At 49.3% G+C, this 20680-nt stretch overlaps 1 pseudogene; it reads right to left on the reverse strand.

Moving 5' to 3' along the window:
• LOC146209306 (solute carrier family 13 member 2-like) overlaps positions 1 to 20680 on the reverse strand; it is a 68227-nt pseudogene that overhangs the window by 25288 nt on the left and 22259 nt on the right.

Consider the following 20680-nt stretch of genomic DNA (forward strand, 5'->3'; position numbering starts at 1 on the left):
GCTGGATCCTTTTGCGCTGGAGCATGTTGGTCACCTGTTAGTCAATTATGCGCAATGATGCAGCGCTCAGCAGCTGAGACGCTGTACGGACGTTAACGCAAAGGGGAATGGCTGTCGGTATCAATACGATGGGCACAGTAGTTGTGGGGCCCAGCGAAGGTTGCTGCGAGACAAACGAAGCTGCGACACGTTGTAGGATGGCGACAAGTTGGGCTCGTTGTATAGCTAGGCGTGAGGCCAGCGTCGATGGACCGATGAAAAAAAAAAAGGAGATGGAGTGGCGAGAGAAAAAACGTTAAAGTGCTGATGTAAAGGTCGGCGGTGTTATCAACGATGGGGTAGGTGGCGGTGGGATCGAGCAAGGCAATGCTACCAAACGATTGGCCACGCAGTAAAGTGGTAGACCAGGGGCACGGGTTACAAACGTAAATAGCACTTGAGCTACGAAAAACTGTCAACATGGCATAGGGCAGAAAAGCAGCTTTCTGGACTGCGCATATATCAATGAGGGTGCATAAAGCGGCGGCTCAGGCGCAGGCGCTGGCGAGCATGTGGACAAGGAAAACTGGCCTGCGACTTCCCCCCCACGGACAAACTGCTGATTGTGCTGAAGGCGCTACTGGTGGTCCAGAGCACCATCATTGACGAGTGCCGAGTTGAAAAGGGTGGCCTCGTGAATGCCAGCACGTCGTGTAGAAAGCCGTTGTTTGCTCAGCTCATCGAAGCTTTGGCAGGAGCTGATGACATCGGACACTGTGGATTTTTGGCGACGAGCATCTAGAAGGCATCATCGTCAATGCCTTTCATAATGTTCTTGATCATATCAGCCTCGCTCATGGTAGGGTTTTCGCGCTTGCAGAGGTCGACGACATCCTCTATGTATGCATGGTGAAATTTTCGCCGGTTTGTTGTGTGCGACTTCGCATGCTTTGCTCGACGCGAAGCTTGCAGACACCAGGACGGCCAGAACGGTCAGGCTTATTTTGAAAGCCGTGCCGTTCAGCTAGAGATGCCAGCCTCGTGGTGTCGGAACCACAGGTTGGCAACGCCGCTCAAATGAAATATAACATTGGTGAGCTTCACGGCGTCGTCCAGCTTGCTGCGTTCATATATAGACACCAAAAACTCTTCCATATTCGTGCCATCTGTGCCGCTGAAGATGGCGGGTCATATTGCCGCACTAAGCCAGGACAGATGACAGCTAACGAGAAGGGTGGGGCAGGCCGTGCGATGGTCTCAGGCATCGCGTCGCAAAAGAGACTGGTAAGGTTCGGCTGCGGAGCTCTAGGGTGAGGGGATCGCTATCACCTCCTCCACTTGTAATAATAGACCTTGTACAGGACGCTATGCCGCGAACAATTAATGAGCAGAACGTCCGGCGATCGGTCATAGCCTTTTTCAGCATATACGCACGAGCGTCGTGGCGAGTGTTCTGCGGTTGTCGTCGTCGCCTTCCTTGAGCGTCAGGTGCTGAAGATTCCGCAGCCGAATGCCTGTCCTACACAATCAAAGATTTAAACACGCTATGTTTAGCGTTGTGTAACCAGTTCAAGGCTGTTGGCAGTCGCCTTGCGTAGACAAATATTTTTGTTCGCCAAAAATAATTTTTTAGTAAGGACTTATTAGCTAGCTTTTACTGGCTTTAGGAACGAAGTGCCAAAACAAAAGTTGTAGATTGTCTTGAGAAACGGACAGCCGCGTTGATCCCATCCAGTTAGCGATTACGCAAGGTATTTTTTTTTGTTACTGGCTGTAAATAGCTCGTGCCGTAAGAAGAAGCTTCCATGTAACAACAACGTCATTTCACAGTACCAAGAGGTGCCTCAGAAAATGAAACCCGCTTTTCACTGCAGCGCTTGCGCCAATGACGTTTCCTGTGTACAATGGACGAGCGATTTAAAATTAAAAGCTGGTAATATGAAAGCTTTCTTGAAGGCCGATAAAGTTACGCAAATCGCAGCTTAATGGAAACAACCTAGCTAGTCGCTTTTTGGGACGATCTACAACTTTTGCACTGATACTTTGTCGTAGTCAGTAATTAAAACGTTGAATAGTTAGTCTTTACTCACTAACTTTTGTGAATAAAAATAGTACAGACTAAAAAAGGCAACTCTCAAAAGCTCTTAATTGGTTTCAGTACACCGTATATGTTTTACAACCTTGGTATCACTTATATGGGACCCCCGCCTATTGGCAAAACCGCTATAATCTTACCTGATCCGCCCGAGTTCCAAGTACCGCCGCTCGACTTCGCGTTGCATCTTTTCCTGCGATGTCCTGGATTCTTCCTCCTGTTCGAACCTGCAAACAAGTGTTGTGGAGGAAAATGGGCCAATCAATATTGTGTACAGCAAGACACTATGAATTCTTATGCGCAATTCCCAAAACATTACCTTTGAGCGAAGCCACTTGTGTGCCTTATTTCATCAACAACAAGTATCTGGAAACACATAAGCTGGTAATATGCCAGTAACTTCAAAGCGATCAGTGAAATTATATCACCTCTTTTTAAGGGATCAAATATAGTTAACTCGTAAAAGAGGGCTATGCAGCCGCTTTTCAGCTACATCCGATCGCGAAGCTTCGCAGTCCTGACCAACGTTTTCAGCAGTAGACGCATTAGAAGCTGAAATTTTCAACTGGGCAAAATTTTCAACTGGACTAAATGAGCCGGAATTTTCCCACTAATCCACTAGCGCCTTTTTGCTCAACGTCTGCGAACGATTATGAAAAAATTGCTGTATGTAGCTGTGCGTATGTAGCTCTGGTTAAACGGGAAAGCTTGTAGGCATGGTTACACGTAAAGCTCTTTATTGTCGCACCTTGTTTATTTTCTGTTTGTAGTCCATTTGGCTAAGACGTATACAGCGATGGCAAAGCCTAGCTCTTATCAGTTATTGCCGATTTCAGCAACCTGCACCCTTATATATCATTCTCGCACACGTACTTTAGATATACAATCAATTTCCTTGACGTCACATTTTCGCTTCAGGAAGGCAGCTTAACTACAACAGTTCAGTTCAGTTCAGTCGTTCAGTCGTGTCCGACTCTTCGTCACCCTATGGACCATGTCACGCCACGCTTTCCGGTCTCTCACCATCTTCCTAACATCACATAACTTCATCTGCAGTGACTCGAGGATGCCATCTAACCATCGCGTTCGCTGCCTACCCCTTCTCCGGCGACCCTCAACCTTTCCCAACATCAAATCTTTCTCCAGCGACTCCTCTCTTCTCATCAGATGACCAAAGTAGCTGAGCTTTAACTTTAGAATTTGACCCTCCAATGAGCAGTCAGGGTTTATGGTCGACAATATCGACTGATTTGATCTTCTGGCAGTCCAAGGAACTCTCAAGAGTCTTCGCCAGCACCGCAATTCAAATGCGTCAATTCTTCGGCGGTCAGCCTTTTTCACAGTCCAACTCTCGCATCCATACATCACAACTGGAAAGACCATAGCACGAGTTATACGGATCTTGGTTGGCAGACTAATGTCTCTGCTCTTTACTAGGCGGTCAAGGCTAACAATTGCTCTCTTTCCCAGAAGCAGGCGTCTCCTAATTTCATGGCTGCAGTCTCCTTCCGAGGTAATCTTGGAGCCCAAGAAGAGAAAATCGGTCACAGCTTCCACTTCTTGTTCATTGATGCTGCAGGACTTGATAGGGCAAGACGCCATGATCTTTGTCTTTTTAATGTTCGTTTAAGCCCAAATTTCTCACTCTCTTCTTGTACGCGCATCAGAAGTCTCTTGAGTTCCACTTCACTTTCTGCCATTAAAGTGGTATCATCCGCTTATCTAAGGTTGTTGATACGCTTTCCAGCAATCTTCACTCCAGCTGAAGACTCGTCCAGACCGGCCTTCTTCATGATGCACTCTGCATATAGGTTAAATAGGCAGGGCGACAGTATGCAGCCTTGCCTCACTCCTTTCTCGATCGGAAACCAATCAGTAAGACCATGCCCAGTTCTGACTGTGGCCTCTTGCCCTTCATACAGGTTCCTGAGGAGACAGATGAGGTGAATTGGAACTCCCATCTCTTGGAGAGCTAGCCACAATCTGCTGTGATCTACGCAGTCAAACGCTTTTGCATAATCAATAAAGCAGAAGTAGATGGGTTTCTGGAACTCTCTTGCTTTTTCCATGATCCAGCGAAGGTTGGCAATTTGGTCTCTAGTTCCTCTGCCCTTGCGAAACCCAGCTTGCACGTCCGGAAGCTCCCGATCCACATACTGCTGCAGCCTACCTTGGAGGATTTTCAACATCACCTTGCTAGCATGCGAAATAAGCGCGATCGTGCGGTAGTTGGAACCATCTTTGGCACTGCCTTTCTTTGGGATGGGGATGTAAACTGACCTCCTCCAATCCTGTGGCCACTGCAGGGTAGTCCAAATCTTCTGACATAATGTATGCAGAATGTTAACAGCGTCATGGTTGAGGTTTTGAAGCAACTCAGCTGGAATGCCATCAATTCCGCTAGCTGTGTTCTTAGCAAGGCTGGCTAATGCCCATTCAACTTCACTCTTCAGGATGCCCGGCTCGAGATCAGTAATCACAACCGTCTTATGTTGGGTTTGCACATTCGGGTCCTTCTTGTACAGTTCTTCTGTGTATTCCTGCCACCTTTTCTTTATCTCTGAGGCTTCAGTGAGGTCCTTGCCTCGTTTGTCCTTTATCACGCCCAGCTTAGCACAGAAGCTTCCTTTGATATCTTTGATTGTCTTATACAGAGCTCTTGTGTTCCTTAATTGGCTGTTGTCCTCAACTGCTTGGCACTGTATGTTCAGGAAGGCATTCTTATCTCTCCTTGCCATTTTCTGAAAATCCGGAATGAGAACCTTGTATCTTTCTCTTTCCCCCATAACTTTTGCCATCCTCCTTTCCTCAGCTATTTGCAAAGCCTCTCCAGATAACCAGTTTGCTTTCTTGCATTTCTTTTGCTTTGGAACTACCTTAGTAGCAACTTCTTGTATTATATCACGAACATCGGTCCAAATCTCTTCGGGCTCTCTGTCTTCTAGATCTAATTCTTGAAATCGATTCCTCACTTCCACAGCATATTCTAATGGAATGTGATCCAGATCATACCTGAAAGGCCTTCTAGTTTTCTGCGTTTTCCTCAATCGAAGCTTAATTTTGGCAACAAGAAGCTGATGATCGGTGTCACAATCGGCCCCAGGCCTTGTTTTTACTGCTTGTATAGCGCTTCTCCATCTCTGCCGGCAAAGAATATAATCGATCTGATTCCTGTACAGACCTTCCGGTGAAGTCCATGTGTACAGGCGCCTCTTGTGCTGTTGAAAATGAGTATTCGCTATGGTCAGGTTGTTTTCTTGACAAAACTCTACTAGCCTCTGCCCAGCTTCATTTGGCTCGCCAAGACAGAACTTGCCTATAATTCCGGATATTTCTTCACTCCCGACCTTAGCATTCCAGTCTCCTATGAGAAAAACGACGTCTGATGATGGGGTGCCGTCTAAAAGGCATTGTAGGTCCGCATAAAATCTCTCAACGTCAGCTTCTTCAGCAGTAGTGGTCGGTGCATAGACTTGGATAACTGTTATGTTGAACTACAACAGTGTACCGGAAACCGACTGACCGCAAGTAGTATCTGCACTTTGATAGCAGCCATGTCAAACACGTTAAAACCAGCATCTCCTACAATCAAGCGGTTCGTTTCAAACGAATTTGCTCAAAGCAATCTGAATTCGAACATAACTGTGCTGCAATTAGCTCGCTCACTAAAAAATAACCCCTGCAGCTCATAGATGACGCCATAAAACACGCTGATACACAAGACCGTGGAATTCTACTTGCCAAAGACAAACCGAAAGCTCCCCACTTGCATACTAAGTACTTGATTCAGGGCTTGTTGATTCATCCTACAAAATTTTAACGCCGCAAAAGGCGTTTTCTGTGTGTGTGCCTTTTACGCCGTTCAACTTTTGTTGCATACTAACCTTGTCCTGGCTCATTATGCTTCCGCCCCGAAAGTTGCGGCAATCCTTAAGAAACATCACAACATTCTCATGCAGATGGATCACCTCAGGTACATATTCGTAAAGCCACCTAGAGCTGTTTACAGAAGATCGAGAAACTAGCATAATCGAAAAGATTCTTCGGAGCCCATAGGCTGCCACCCTTGTAACAAGAATCGCTGTTAAGTGGGCCCACACATGAACACATCACAGAGCGTCAATAGCACTGGTTCAAAGTTTCGTGTAAACAATTACGGCGACTTCACCTGCGATACTCTAAACGTCAATTACCTGCTGCAATTCAGCGTATGTAGCCACATGTAGGCCAAACTGAAACACCGTTTAGGGTACGTTTTAATAACCACAGAGCTAATACTCAATCTCTTCCGAACCTGTCTGTCAAAGCACGTTCAGCTCCCCGGGCATTCATTCGACCAGATTTAGCCACTATATTCTCGAATCCGGTTTTAGAAGTAATCATGAGCGCGAAAATAAACAGTCATTTCTGATCTGTGTTTTGGAAAACGTTTTATTAGACACTATACATTGACATGTGTGTTGACGAATGACCAAAACTGAAAGCGTAGACGGTTAAGAACAGGAGACACTGTACAGAACGTACCTTATGTCGAAGAAATACATCAAAAACCACTATCTACATTCCGAAAAAAAATTAATATTTGGCTGATGCTAATGATGATACATACAATTTTGAATGCCACTGTAAATGAAATTATACACATTGTACAATAATTTTACAATTAAATATAGGTACAAACATACACAGCAATCGCATGCACAGTGTGTATTACACATGTGTATACAGCTGTGAACTGACATAGATATTTACATTATTTTACAAGCACCAAGGTGGACTGAAAACCACCCGGACACGTCCATCCGACACGGCAACAAAAGGGCAAGACGATTGGCGAAGGAACTCTCGCTCCCCAAGATAGAAAAGTTCTTCAGCCAGAAAGCTTACTATCTCCTTTCGCATACGAGCCAGGACCGGGAAAAGAGCACGTCGGCGCCGGCTTGAGGCGACAACCTGACAACGATTGCGCCATAACGCGAAAGCGCCAGCTACAATCAGCAATCGTGCAAAGCGACCGCGAGGACATCTACCATTTATCCGAAATCGGTTGATGGAAAGACTTCCGAAACCGGCATTAACTGCCTTCCAAAAGACACGAGCAACGACGCATTGCTGGACCATGTGACGATTAGATTCTTGGAGAGAACAGTTAGGGCACTGCGCTGTCCGCACAATGCCCCATCGTTGCAGCCGTACTCTTATGGGCAAAACCCCCCACTCCAAGAGCCACACGAAGTCAAGTAAATGCCCTGGCACTGAAGAGAAGTGTATTGCAACTGCAAAAACTGAATATACATGCTCATAAACATATTATATACTGTACACTCTGTCGAACACTATATCAAACAATGATATAAAAGCTACAGGTCCATCCTGCACAACGACCATTGCACTAATGCCAAGATAGAAAGCACACAACATGCACGTGTTAAAACTTAACAGCCCTCCCCCCCCCTCCCCCACCCCCCCCAAAAAAAAAGGTAAAAAAAAAAGAGAGAAGACGGGGGGGGGGGGGGGGGAGACCATCCGGACGAACAACAAAGAAACGTGTATGCCAGCGCTGCAGGAAACGCGCCTCTCCACCTGTTTCCAGACGCTCGGACAGGTACTTCCAGAGGAGGAGACGGAGATTTCGCAGCACTGGATACATGGCGCATGCCGGTTGCTTGCATTCTTCCTACAGGCAGCGGCGACGCCACAAAATAAACATGACACAACACGCGACCAGACGCGCAAACACTCCGCGCGGGCGACGAACGCCTGGCCCGTAGTTTACAGAAAACACACGTCTCACAAGGTGCCTCATGACTCGCGCCAGTGAGCAGTCAAATACTACTTGGTAGATTGTTTCGTCACGCTGCATTTGGGACAGCTGTCGTTAGGCCCGACGCACGACACCACATGAAGCTAGGCGCTGACGCGTGGGCAGAACTCCCCAGCGCTGCCGCCACTCAAAGTCTCTGACCTAGGGGGGCAGGCGGCTGACTGCCCAAGGCCTCCATCTATTATTTGAGGTGCGCCGCTGATCGTCAAGGCTGAGTCGCAATATGGTGACTATCTCACAAACTACCGTCTTCAGGTTTGGATGAAAGCATAGGAAAATTGAGCTCAATAACTACCATTTGAACGCCCAAGCATGTACCATTGTTAATGCTGTCTTATCCGCGTTTCTCATTCATTGCATTTGCATACCTACATCGCATGCGCTTAGGTGCGTATGTTTATTATACGTATGCTTGTCCAACATAGCGCCATGAGTTTTCTCGGATGTAGTGATAGATATGCATGCTACTTTTTATGCTCTTCATTGCCCCGTGTGCTTCCTTGACTGTGCAATTTCTCGCTTCCTTAATTTTGCTATTTAGCAATTGAATATTATTACCTTAGCATTCATGCTATGCCTTCTGAATACCCTGTACATGTAAGTTTATGCGTTTGCGTGTTTATCTGCTGCTGCCGCGTTTATAAGTTGACAAGATACTAAATATTCCACAGTAACGCTATCGCCCCCTACACAAACCCACATATCGCCTTGCAGCCATGTGCCTGATTCGTGTACATTTTTTTGTGTGCGATGTTTTCTTTCTACTGCCGTGAAACTATATATATTGTTACGGTGTAATAAGAAGGGGTGTTTATTTACAGTGCTGATGTAGCGGGACAAGACGAAACCTACTAGCGCCCAGAAACCAACGCTTCTTCTTCCTCTTCTGCCACACCATCACAATGCTTCATCGTCGTCAGTAGCGTGACATTTCCCCCCTACTCAGACGAAGCCCTCTGGGCGTGTTCGTGAGTCGTGCGAGGCTGACACAGCTTCAAGCTTCGAGCAACATGACATAGTTCGGCTTTGGCAGACCGGCGACCCGGTGCTGTCAGGCGGCCGATTACATAAGTTAAATCACTGATGCGTTTGACAACAACATATGGGCCATCATAGTGGGCCAAGAGTTTTTTATGTAGGCCACGGCGCCGAACTGGACGCCATAGCCAGACTAAATCACCTACAGAGTACGTGATCCGCCGGTGACTGGCATTGTATCGCACTGTTCTTGTGAAGCACCAGACCGTAATCGGGCGACTCTCCGAGCTTCTTCGGCGAGACAGAGGGTCTCAGCTAGGCAGGGGTCTTCACGGCTTGTGAAGGGCAGGATAGTATCCAGGGAGTAGCGTGGCGGTCTGGCATAGAGCAGAAAAAAATGACTGTACCCAGTCGTCTCACGCGTGGCGGTATTAAACGCATACGTGATGAAGGGTAGTATGGTGCCCCAGTTCTTATGCCCTGCGTCCACATACATGGCTAGCATGTTGATAAACGTTCTGTTGACGCGCTCAGTCAAGCCATTTGTCTGGGGATGGTATGGCGTCGAGTGTCGGAAAGTTACGGCGCATAAACGCATGAGCTCTTCAACAACAACAGCAGTGAATTGTCGGCCTCGATCAGTGATGACAATTCGTGGCGGCCCATGTCATAAAATGACTGAGTGCAGCAAGAAAAGCGACACCTGATGCGCGGTAGCAGACGGAAGAGCGGCGGTTTCACAGTAACGTGTGAGATAGTCCACGCAGATTACGATCCAGCGATTTCCATCCACGGACTTCGGAAACGGACCTACGAGGTCAATGCCTAGATCAAACGGAGCTGTTGGGGTCTTCACAGGGTGCAGCAAGCCAGATGGAGTTGTAGTTGGACGTTTGTGGCGTTGACATTGCTTGCAACTGGCAACGCATTGTTCAATCGTCGAGCGCATTCTGGGGCAGTAAAATCTTTCTTGAGCACGGTGGAGTGTTCGAACCGATCCCAAATGCCCAGAAGTTGGATCATCATGCATAACACGCAATACGTCCGTGCACAGCGTCTTGGGAACTACGAGTAGGTATCGCTGGCCGACAGGCGAATAACTCTTTTTCCATAGGAGGCCATCACGCACACAAAAACGGCTTGTAGGTGCGCTGGCTTGGGCGGCGGCAAATAGAGGCTGCAGACTGCTATCATTCTGCTGTTCCGTTTTGAAAACATTAGTGTCGGGGAACGCTGTCTCGAGGGTCGATATATAATTGTCGAAATCGTCGGTTTCAGGTCCAGTTGTGGCCATTGGCATCCTAGAAAGACAATCTGCGTCTGCATGACGCCTCCCGCTTTTGAACACCACGGCAAAGTCATATTCCTGTAACCGGAGGGCCCAGCGTGCGAGGCGACCACATGGGTCTCGAAGGTTCCGCAGCCAACAGAGTGAATGATGGTCAGTTACGATAGTAAACGAACGTTCGTACAAATATGAACGGAAACGCTGCACAGCGAAAACTACAGCCAGGCATTCTTGTTCAGTGACTGTGTAGTTTCGCTCCGGCTTGCTCAGGGTACGACTTGCGTACGCGATAACATGCTCTCGTTCATCGTGCCGTTGGACAAGGACTGCACCGAGACCGATTCCACTAGCGTCCGCGTGTATTTCTCTCATTGCAGTAGGATCGAAGTGACGTAGGATGGGTTTCGATATTAAAAGAAACTTCAGTTGACGGAATGACGCGTCGCAGTCTGGTGTCCAGTCAAAAGTAGAGTTTTTGTGGAGAAGGCACGTCAATGGGTAAGCAACGTCAGCAAAGTGATGTACAAAGCGTCTAAAATAAGAACACAACCCTAGAAAACTGTGCAACTCCTTCACTGTCTGCGGGGGCTTAAAAGACTCAACAGCGGCGGTTTTCTGGGGATCCGGCATTACACCATCACCATTGACAAGGTGTCCTAGCACCAGCGCTTGGCGCTCTCCAAAACGACACTTTTTCGAGTTTAGAATTAGGGCGGCGTCGTGCCGACAATTCAAAACACGTACTAGACGGTCATTGTGTTCTTAGAAGGACTTCCCAAATATGACGACATCGTCCAGGTAGCAAAGACAAATGTCCCATTGAGAAAAGTCAAACATAGGCCAAAAAGGTAGAAGAATATCCACAAGAGTACGGCGTTGGTGAGCTGAGATCGGCGCTGATCATGCGGAAGATCGAAGTTTCATCAGCAGGCAGAGGTACGGTGGCACTCGTAGCATCTGTGGCCAAAGCAACGACGTGGGGCGCACCGGGTCCGCAGGAGGCAAGCTTCAATCCCGTTGGTAAAACTGCGGGCTCGGACGATGGATTGATTGTCCATTACGAAGCACTACCGTGATGCACGGAGATCATACAGTGAGGGATAATAACATTTTTCTTCGGGCATGCTGAGTGAACTGGGTGCACCACGGCTTGGAATGAAACCTGCTCAAGAAGTGGCACGGACGCGGGGACGAACATAGCAGACAAGGGTGGAACTACTGTGTCTTCGGTAATACTAAAAAGTTTCTTCATTACGGACACTTTCAAAAAGAGTCGACAGATGCGAGCCATCAAAATGAACCTCTTGACTTCGGCAGTCCACGGTAGCGCCGCAAAACTTCAAGAAGTCCATTCCTAAAATGATGTCATGCGTAGAGTGGGGTAAGACTACGAATTCGGCTTGAAAAATTGCACCATCCACAGACACTTGCGCACTACACAGACCCAGTGGCCGCAACGCCTCTCCACTCACACCACAAAACGTTGAAGCACGGTCATATTCAAACATCACTTTGCGTCCCAACAAGCGCCTAAACTGATTACTCATCACAGACACAGTCGCACCCGTATCTACCAAAGCTAATGTACACACACCATCAATGAACACACGAATTTTGTTTTTGAGCATTGCAGTTGGAGGGATGTTGGCACACAGCACATTTCTAGCGGCCTCACCCCCATCGGTCGCGCTGGTTAGTTTTCCTGATGGGGCGACATGGAGCGCCGCCACGGTGATGGAGAACGACGCGCACGGAAGGCGGGTGGAGGAGCAGCACTTCGATCAGATGCTGGGGAATGGTCGCGGAGTTCTCGTTCTGGATGTTGCGGTAGTATACCGAGTATTGGATTGCTGGGAAACTGGGCTGTATTGTCGATTGTTGAGTACTGCTGGGGACGCCGGGCGGTTATAGCGTGGCGGGAACCTACTGCGGCAGTACCTGGCGATGTGACGTTCGACGTCGCAGCGGTAGCATATCGGAGGGGAAGGTAGAAAATGCTGTTGTGGATAAGAGCCAGGCACAGCAGGGCGCGTCGCAGGTCTGGCTGAATGCTCATACTGCACAGGAATCTCGGTAGATCTAATAGAAGATCTAGGTGCACTTGAGGTGACGTCATACCTTGGGGCTTCAAGCATCGACGCAGTCAGGTTGGCAAAATGCATTGGCGGGTAGTCAATAGAAGCTGCAATTTCCGGAGCTTGGGAGAAAGGCTGCACTTGAATCGCTTGTGGTGGTGAAGCCGGCCGTCTAGAGACCCTCTGAACAGAAACCTCAGCAGATTCATGCAAGGGGAGCGTGTTGATTCGTAGAAGTTCTTCGCGCACGATTTGCCAGATAGTTGACGGAAGATCTAGTTGGGCATGGTCATCAAGACTGGCCACAGTAGGCACGTTGGCCAGCCGCCCAAATTTCGGCGCAATACGACGTGTTTTAAAAGCTTGAAACGCGCGGATGTGTCTAATTTCATCGGAGACAGTGTCAAGGTTGTCTTTGGCGATTAAGAAGTTGTACACGTCCGCCGCGATACCCTTCAAAATGTGACCGACTCTGTCTTCCTCGGGCATGTTGGAATTGACACATTTGCATTTTGAGGATCTCTTCTGTGTAAGTTGTACAAGTTTCATCGGGCAATTGAGCTCTTTGAGCAAGGGTCTGCTCAGCCCGATTTTTGCTGGGAACAGAGTCGCCAAAACACAGTTTTAACTCGGTGGCGAACCGTTCCCAAGTCGTCAAGTTGTCCTCGTTATTCTCAAACCAGGTCATAGCCGTGTGAGTGAGAAAGAAAACGACGTTTGTTAGCATGGTAAGAGGATCCCACCGGTTGTACCGACTAACTCGTTGATAATCAAGTAGCCACTTCTCAACGTCCTCACCTTCTTCTCCGGCAAAAGATCGTGGTTCCAGGTAAGGCCGGGACAGAATAGGGCTGGAGTGGGCAGGCATGCCGCCAGCCTGGCTCGCACGGTTTGAGTCGGTGTGGTCCATGATGGTCGTGAGCGGTGGCAGTCCAGCGATGCGGCGACTACGTCGAAGCTCCAGTTGGTCTTGCAGCGCTGTTGGTAGGGATCGTATGGAGCACCTTCCACCAAGTTGTTACGGTGTAATAAGAAGGGGTGTTTATTTACAGTGCTGATGTAGCGGGACAAGGTGAAGCCTACTAGCGCCCAGAAACCAACGCTTCTTCCTCCTCTTCTGCCACACCATCACAATCATTCATTGTCAGTAGCGTGACAATTATATATATATATATATATATATATATATATATATATATATATATATATATATATATATATATATATATATATATATATATATATATATATATATATATAATATCACAATCATTCATTGTCAGTAGCGTGACAATTATATATATATATATATATATATATATATATATATATATATATATATATATATATATATATATATATATATAATTGTCACGCTACTGACAATGAATGATTGTGATGGTGTGGCAGAAGAGGAGGAAGAAGCGTTGGTTTCTGGGCGCTAGTAGGCTTCACCTTGTCCCGTAAATATATATATATATATATATATATATATATATATATATATATATATATATCAGCAGATAAATGAAGGGGAAATGAGGGTGCTCGTTATAATACATAAAGGAAAGAAGCCAACAGTCGGCGAGGCCAAGAAAAGCATTGGGGATTGTATACTTTATCTTTTTTTTTCATTTTACATCGGTAATCACATAAATTAGTAATGCAATCTGGTTAGGGGAAAGATAAACACAAAGTAGAAGGAAAAACAACGTGCCGATGGTGGGAACCGAACCCACGACCTCCGCATATCACGTCCGGTGCTCTTCCAACTGAACTACATCGGCCGCTGTCCCACCTGCTACTTTCTTGGGTATTAATGTTGCCGTGGCTGAGTCTAGCCAGCGGCAGTAGCAGTGGCTCAGTGATATCTGGCAAGACCCCCGGCCTACAAAGGGTTGAACGCAGCGAATGGTATTATTACAATGGTGATTTACGCCCCTTACCGCAGGTGCCTGAGGCGCCAATAGAAGAAGGTCCAGGCAGCCAGCAAGCAGATCACCGCAATGGGCACGTTCGTTAGCATCCACGTCCTGGGTTCTATGCGTGGAGCATGGGGAAACCTCCTGTAATCAATGAAAAAGGTGCCGTTTACTCAATGTGCAAGGAAGACGGATGGTGAGTATAACCTTAGTTCTGTAACTGACTGCTAGCAATCATCACACTGCGTAGCTAGGGCTCCACGGTTATGCGTCCACTGAGGTTTCAGTTCGTGTTCGTGTACACTTGTGGTTTGTATTCTTCTATGCAGTCCCAACCTAATGCATGGTTTCCATCGCGATGTGTCAAGACTATACAGCGTTAATGGCCCCGCGTTCTACATAAAATCCGGCGTCAGCTTTGGCGTTATGGCAAGAGCTGCCAACTGGGGCCTTTCCTTTCATGTATGTGGGGAAAGAGGATGAGGTGATATTAGAGGAGGAGGAGGAGGAAAAACTTTATTTCACGAGCTAGTTTGGACCATTCAAGGGCCCAGAGCCACCGCACGGCCCTCACATTACGCGCATGTGATCAGCCTGCCAGGACTTACATTCCCGACATTCCCTTTACTCACAGGCTACACGGGCCCGTTCATATGGCTTGGTTAAAGCGGAGCCTTATGTGTGGGCTGGTAATAATAATAATAATTGGTTCACAGGAGAGGAAGGGCGCAGTATCTGTCACACTTGCTCTGTGGACACCTACAGAGCAAGTGTGACAGATACTGCGCCCTTCCTCTCCTGTCATACCCGAGAATTTTTCTGTGCGGGCAGCAGGAGGAAAAAAAAACAATAAAGCGAAAAGGCAGCACGCTTGGATTTCGCAGCAACTGCTTTCCCGTAAAGCTCCAGGTGATGAGGTACAGGTGAGGTCGCGCTTGGGAGTTCGGCGTAGCAAAACTAAGCCGTTTTCGCCGCCGAACGAAAATCTTAGCTGCAGCATAGCAAACCTAGGTGTGGCTTGCGACGTGAGTGGAGCCGGCAACAATGTGTAGAGAGCAGACCATCACAGTTCGGGACTGCCGTCTCTGTCGAAGTCCGTGCTAGTAACGAAACGCTGGAGCGTAAGCCCAAAGCAGCCGCGTGCCATCAGCTCGTGCATAACGACTTCTTAACCTGGCCGCTTCCTTATTTAGCCATTTTAGTGCGCAGCACGACAAGCTGGAATCGCGGATTTCGCCGATGTTTGTCAGAAACCGCTCTCTCGCTCTCTCTCCCTTCCTCCCTCCCTTTCTCTCTGGGTGAACCTAAAGCGCGAAGGAAAAGAAAGGCGACTGAGCGGGGGAGGTGGTGAAGAGTGGCAGTTCCTGGCCTTACGGGGCTGAGAAGGTAGGTCAATGCCACTGGCGGCGGAGGCTAGCCAGCCGCCGAATTTTATCTGTTGTAGGCCGTCATTGCACCCGTCACTGCTTCGGTGGTGGACGACGGCTGTTGTTGCGGCGCGCGTCTTTCTCTCCCTCTTCTTTTTCCTTTATTCTCTATTTTTACTTCTGTGCGCACGAGGCAGAGTAGGTGGCTCAGCTACAAAGCCAGTAGCAGGCTCATGCATTTTCTTTTCCTTCTTCCTACAGCCACAACAACAACAACTGAGCTGTTCCTGGCCCTACGGGGCTGGGACTGGTAGGTCAACGCCGCTTGTGGTGGTGATGGTAGAAACATTTACTGCCAATATTACAGAGGGTGGGGGCGTTGTCCCCTACATGGCATTTGAGAGCCCCCTCCATGTACGGATGGCCCTCTTACAAAACAAAAGAAAGCCTTTGGAGGGCTATCCGAGCGAGAGCGCATGTAATGATCTCGCGCTGGTCCTTATAGCATGTACTGGTGAGTAGCTTCTCCCAGTAACCTAGGGCCACCTCTGGTGAAGGAGAATGAGGGGCAGGTGAGTAATATGTGTAGAAAGTCGCCAGGTTTGCCACAGAGCTTGCAGGAAGAAGAAAACTGGTCAGGAAAGCGGGTGTGGAGAAGGATGGGGTATGGGGCTGTGCGCGTTTGTAGCCTGCGCCAATGGGCAGCTTGTGTTATTGTAAGATTCGGGGCACGGGGTGCGTAAGTCCTCTTATTTTCGCGGTGGTAAGTAAGGATGACACGAAAGGACAGCAGGCATCTGAGGAAGACTGTTCCTCCCCAGCCTGGAAAGTGAGACCTCGGGCCAGGGAGAGAGCCTCCTCATTACCGGAAAGGCGCGCATGCGCGGGTGTCCAAATAAGGGTGATAGATTGTCGGGGTTGCGAAAAACGCAAAAGGCGAAGTTCAGGATAGCTGTTTTGGAATACGAAATTATTTTCGCAGCGGGTGTGGATACCATGCCTAGCGCAATGGCTGCCTCCTCAGCCTCTGTTGTAGAATCGGTGAGAGTTGAGCAAGCAGAAGTTTTGCATGATGGTTATCTGCTAGTACCTTACGATGCGTGTTTGCATAGGTGGCTGCATCTACATATGCTACACTGGGGTCTTCTCCATATTGTCTGTGTAAGGCTTGCGCCCTGGCTGTTCTACGTTTTTTATCCCGTTCTGGGTTCATGCTTTTGAGAAGTGGGGTACCAAAGTTTTGGAGCTAATTGCAGGAGATAATGGGGTGCCTTTAGATGGGAGTTCTATTGGGGATATGTGTAGAGAAGAGAGCAGTACGCGACCTGCTGATGTACGCGGAAGGCGGGCCGTCTGGGCTGTCAGCGTGGCTTGTGGCGGGGGATAGCCTGCCACTGAATTTTTATCTGCTGTAGCCGTCATTGCACCCGCCACCGTTTAGGTGGTGGATGATGGCTGTTGCGGCGCGTCTTTATCTCCCTCTTCCTTTTCTTCTCTTTTTCTCTTCTGTCTGCACAAGGCAGCGGAGGTGGCTCAGCTCAGTGACAGAGCCAGTAGCAGGCCCATGCATTTTCCCACGACCACAACAACAACAACCGCCGCTTGCGGCGGGGACTCTGCCACAGAATTTTTATCTGTTGTAGGCCGTCATTGCACCCGCCACCGCTTCGGTGGTGGACGACGGCTGCTGCGGTGCGCGCCAAACCAACCTTTCTTTCCCTCTTCCTTTTCTTGCTTCTCTGTTTTCTCTTCTGTCTGCACGAGGCAGCGGAGGTTTGTTGTGGCTGTAGGAAGAAATGAAAATGCACGGGTCTGCTACTGGCTCTGTAGCTGAGCCACCTCTGCTGCCTCGTACGGACAGAAGAGAAAATAAACACGAAAGAAAAAAGAAGAGGGAGAGAAAGACGCGCGCCGCAACAACAGCCCACCACCGAAGCAGTGGCGGGTGCAATGACGGCCTACAACCGATAAAAATCAATGGCAGGCTAGCACCCGCCGCAAGCGGCGGTAACCTACCTGTCCCAGCGGAGATGGCTCAGCTACAGAGCCAGAAGCAGGCCCGTGCATTTTCTTTTCCTTCTTCCTACAGCCACAACAACAGCGACATTGCGTTCCTTCTGTTGGAAGCACTGCGCTCGCTTTGACGTCACAATAGAGAGGTAGGTGGCGAAGCCAGAGGTATATGCTCGCGTTCATCTGGTGAAGGGTGGCTGTCCCTGGCCCTACGGGGCTGGGACGATAGGTCAACGCCGATTGCGGCGGGGGCTAGCCAGCCACCGAATTTTTATCTGTGCCGTCGTTGCACCCACCACCACTTAGGTGGTGGACGACGGCTGTTACGGCAAGCGTCTTTCACTCTTATTGCGAAAGCAGTACTGCTAGCACTTTTGTGCCGTCGGTGGAGGTCGTTCCTTCGCTCCGGCGCAGCTGTGGCGCACGACCACGTGACAGAGTGACATCACGACCAGAGGAGAGCAGGGGCCCCAATTCGTCTCTTCGGCCGTAGTCGTTCCTTCGCTCGGCGCGGCGGCTACCACGTGACGGCCTCCTCGGCCCGCCGCGTGAGGGCGCTCGCTAGGAGAGGATAAACGGGGCGTCGCAGGCACGCTCCGCTTATGTCTGAGGAGTTGTACAAGGCGTCGTTGGAGCGACGTGCTACGCCCAAACGCCGGCGCTGTGCCGAGGAGACAGATGAAGAAAGGCAAGAGCGGTTGACCAAGCAACGCGCCTATGCCGCAGAATGGCGAGCCCGGCGGCGTTCTACAAGTTCAGTGGGCGAGAGTAGTTTAGTGGACTCTCTGAATGCCGAAGAATCATCGACAGTGCAGAGCGATATAATTACCACAGAGGAAAGCGCCGTGTAGAAGAGCCACCGGGCCGGACAGAACGGTTTGCTATGTCCAGGGTAAATCATTTAGTTGCACAAAAGGCGAAGCGATGCCAAACCACCAGCAGAGCCAAGCGCAGCCAGGGAGGTATTGCTTTCGCAATCACTCAGGCTTAACCAGAGCTAAGCCCCAGATAATTTTTTCTTCTCTACTTTCTCTCTTCTGTCCGCACGAGGCAGCGGAGATGGCTCAGCTACAGTCAGTAGCAGGCCGGTGCATTTTCTCTTCCTTCTTTCTACAGCCACAACTGACAAGTCAGTCGCCATGCTGCCTGCGCGCTTTCTCTCCGGGCAGTTTCCTCGGGACTTGAATCGGCTGAGGACATCGATTCCAATCCGGTCTACACATTCAAAGACATTGTAATTTTTAGAGCGCAGCTCTTTGGCGTCCGTTCCTGGGTTTCGCGTCGGCGTCGGCCTCGTAACCAGCTCCGCCCCCCTTTCATCCCCCCAGCGCTAGCAGCGACCGACTGATATCGCTGGATGCCGCTGACGCCGCTAGAGAGTCAAGATAACGTGACTGCATAGAACACCGTCGCCGCCATGCAGAAAGAGGAGGGGAGGGTCCCCCCCCCCCCTGTTCCTGTATGGCGGATAGGGTGCTCTTCAGTTGCCGACGCGCCGGTTATTTCACGTAGGCCCCGGCACGTCGACGAATACGTGACCACCTTCCCACGGCTAGACCTGATTCTTGGCGCTGCGGAAGCGAGGGTATCATATTGTTTGCGTCGGCATCGGCGGCGTTGTCCCTGAAACCAACTCCGCAGCTGGGGTTGACTCACTATCGGCGTCAGCAGCATCAGTCAGTCGCTGCTATCTCTTCCCTCCTCCCTTTATCACGTTGTCCGCTTGCTGCGCGCGATTCTGCCCCCATCGTTTGCCGCTGGGTGCACACGCCGCCCCCCTCCCCCCTCCTCCTGCGAGTCTCCGGTTGTCAAAGCGCCGGCTCGAACTTAATTCCTTTCTTCGCTCCTCCTCCAATGCAACCCCTGTGCGGTGGCAATCAGAGAGCCAGATCGGTGGCGGCGGATCTGTATATGTGCACCGCCCGAGCCGAAATTGCCGCTGCCGTTCGCCACTGCGAAATTATATGCCAGTTCTTTCTGAGCCATGAGCGAGACGAATGTTGACATAAAGACAAACAGGAATTTCTTCACACTTATGCGGGAGAACATCCCGTTCCTCTCGCTCGTAACGCGTCCCACGGCTGTGACAACCTCGCAAGGCACTTGTATAGATCTCGTCTTTGAGAATCAAGCATTGGTGTACCAAGTCGAACATATATCAGTCTATTTCTCCGACCACAAAGCCTCCTTCATGACTGTCAAAAACTGTGAGTAGAGTATTTGTTAAAGGAATACGTGTGAAAAATAAAAAAAAAATTCTGTGATAGCGCATACATGTGTTGCTCGATTTCTTTGCCTCAATCTATCGAAAAGGTGAAACAGCTTATTTGCTGCGCTCAAATTTCGCATTAGGAAGTAACGTAATCGTCGGTATTTTTTTTTCTTTTTTTATCAAAACTCGCATCGCAAATACCCTAACCCCTGCAATGGGTTAGGAAAAGCGAACGAGAGGCTGCTCCTGCGCCTCTTCACTAACAGGATGCTGTGCCCGGCAGTACTTAAACATTTTGACGCCCAATTCACTAGCCAGTGCCAGTACTGTAGGGAGGTGGCTGACACCTACCACATGGTATGGGCCTGCCAACGAAATCCATCCCTTCCCCCATCCCTAACCCTTCCCAGGAAGACGGGGAGCCGACCCTGCTCGGCTGCTGCGACCTACAGGCCCAAAGGGCCTTAACGCGGCGTGCGCGGGTGGCAGCAACCGCCAATACGGTCCCTAACTAGGGTCTCCACCCAGTATTGTAAGGCCGAGGCCCTTAAGGCTCCGCGTCAAAAATCCAAATATACAATTAACGTTTTCACCACCACCACCACCTCCGCAAAAGAAGACGCGTCGCCTCGTTGTTGCTAGGAAGCACCGGCGAACTACGGAGACGACTCGCGCGAAAAGCGTCTCGCTCGACGGCGTGCTCAAGATGCAGTTAGGCGGGCACGTAGACCTCCTCGTGAATCCTGCTCATCGACAATAATCCAAAATGGAGTATGATGGATGCTTTGAACTGCGAAGCTGACTATCCACGTGTTCATTCACCAGTGAAGAACCACAAACCGTGCGAAGGCGTAGCCAAGATATTGCTTTCGCAACCTACCAGGCTTAACCAAAGCTAAGCCCCTGCCAATTTTTCTTTCCTCTCTC

The sequence above is a fragment of the Amblyomma maculatum genome, chromosome 1, assembly GCF_055883805.1.
Source record: "Amblyomma maculatum isolate TAMU_Amacu chromosome 1, ASM5588380v1, whole genome shotgun sequence".
Lineage (NCBI taxonomy): Eukaryota > Metazoa > Arthropoda > Arachnida > Ixodida > Ixodidae > Amblyomma > Amblyomma maculatum.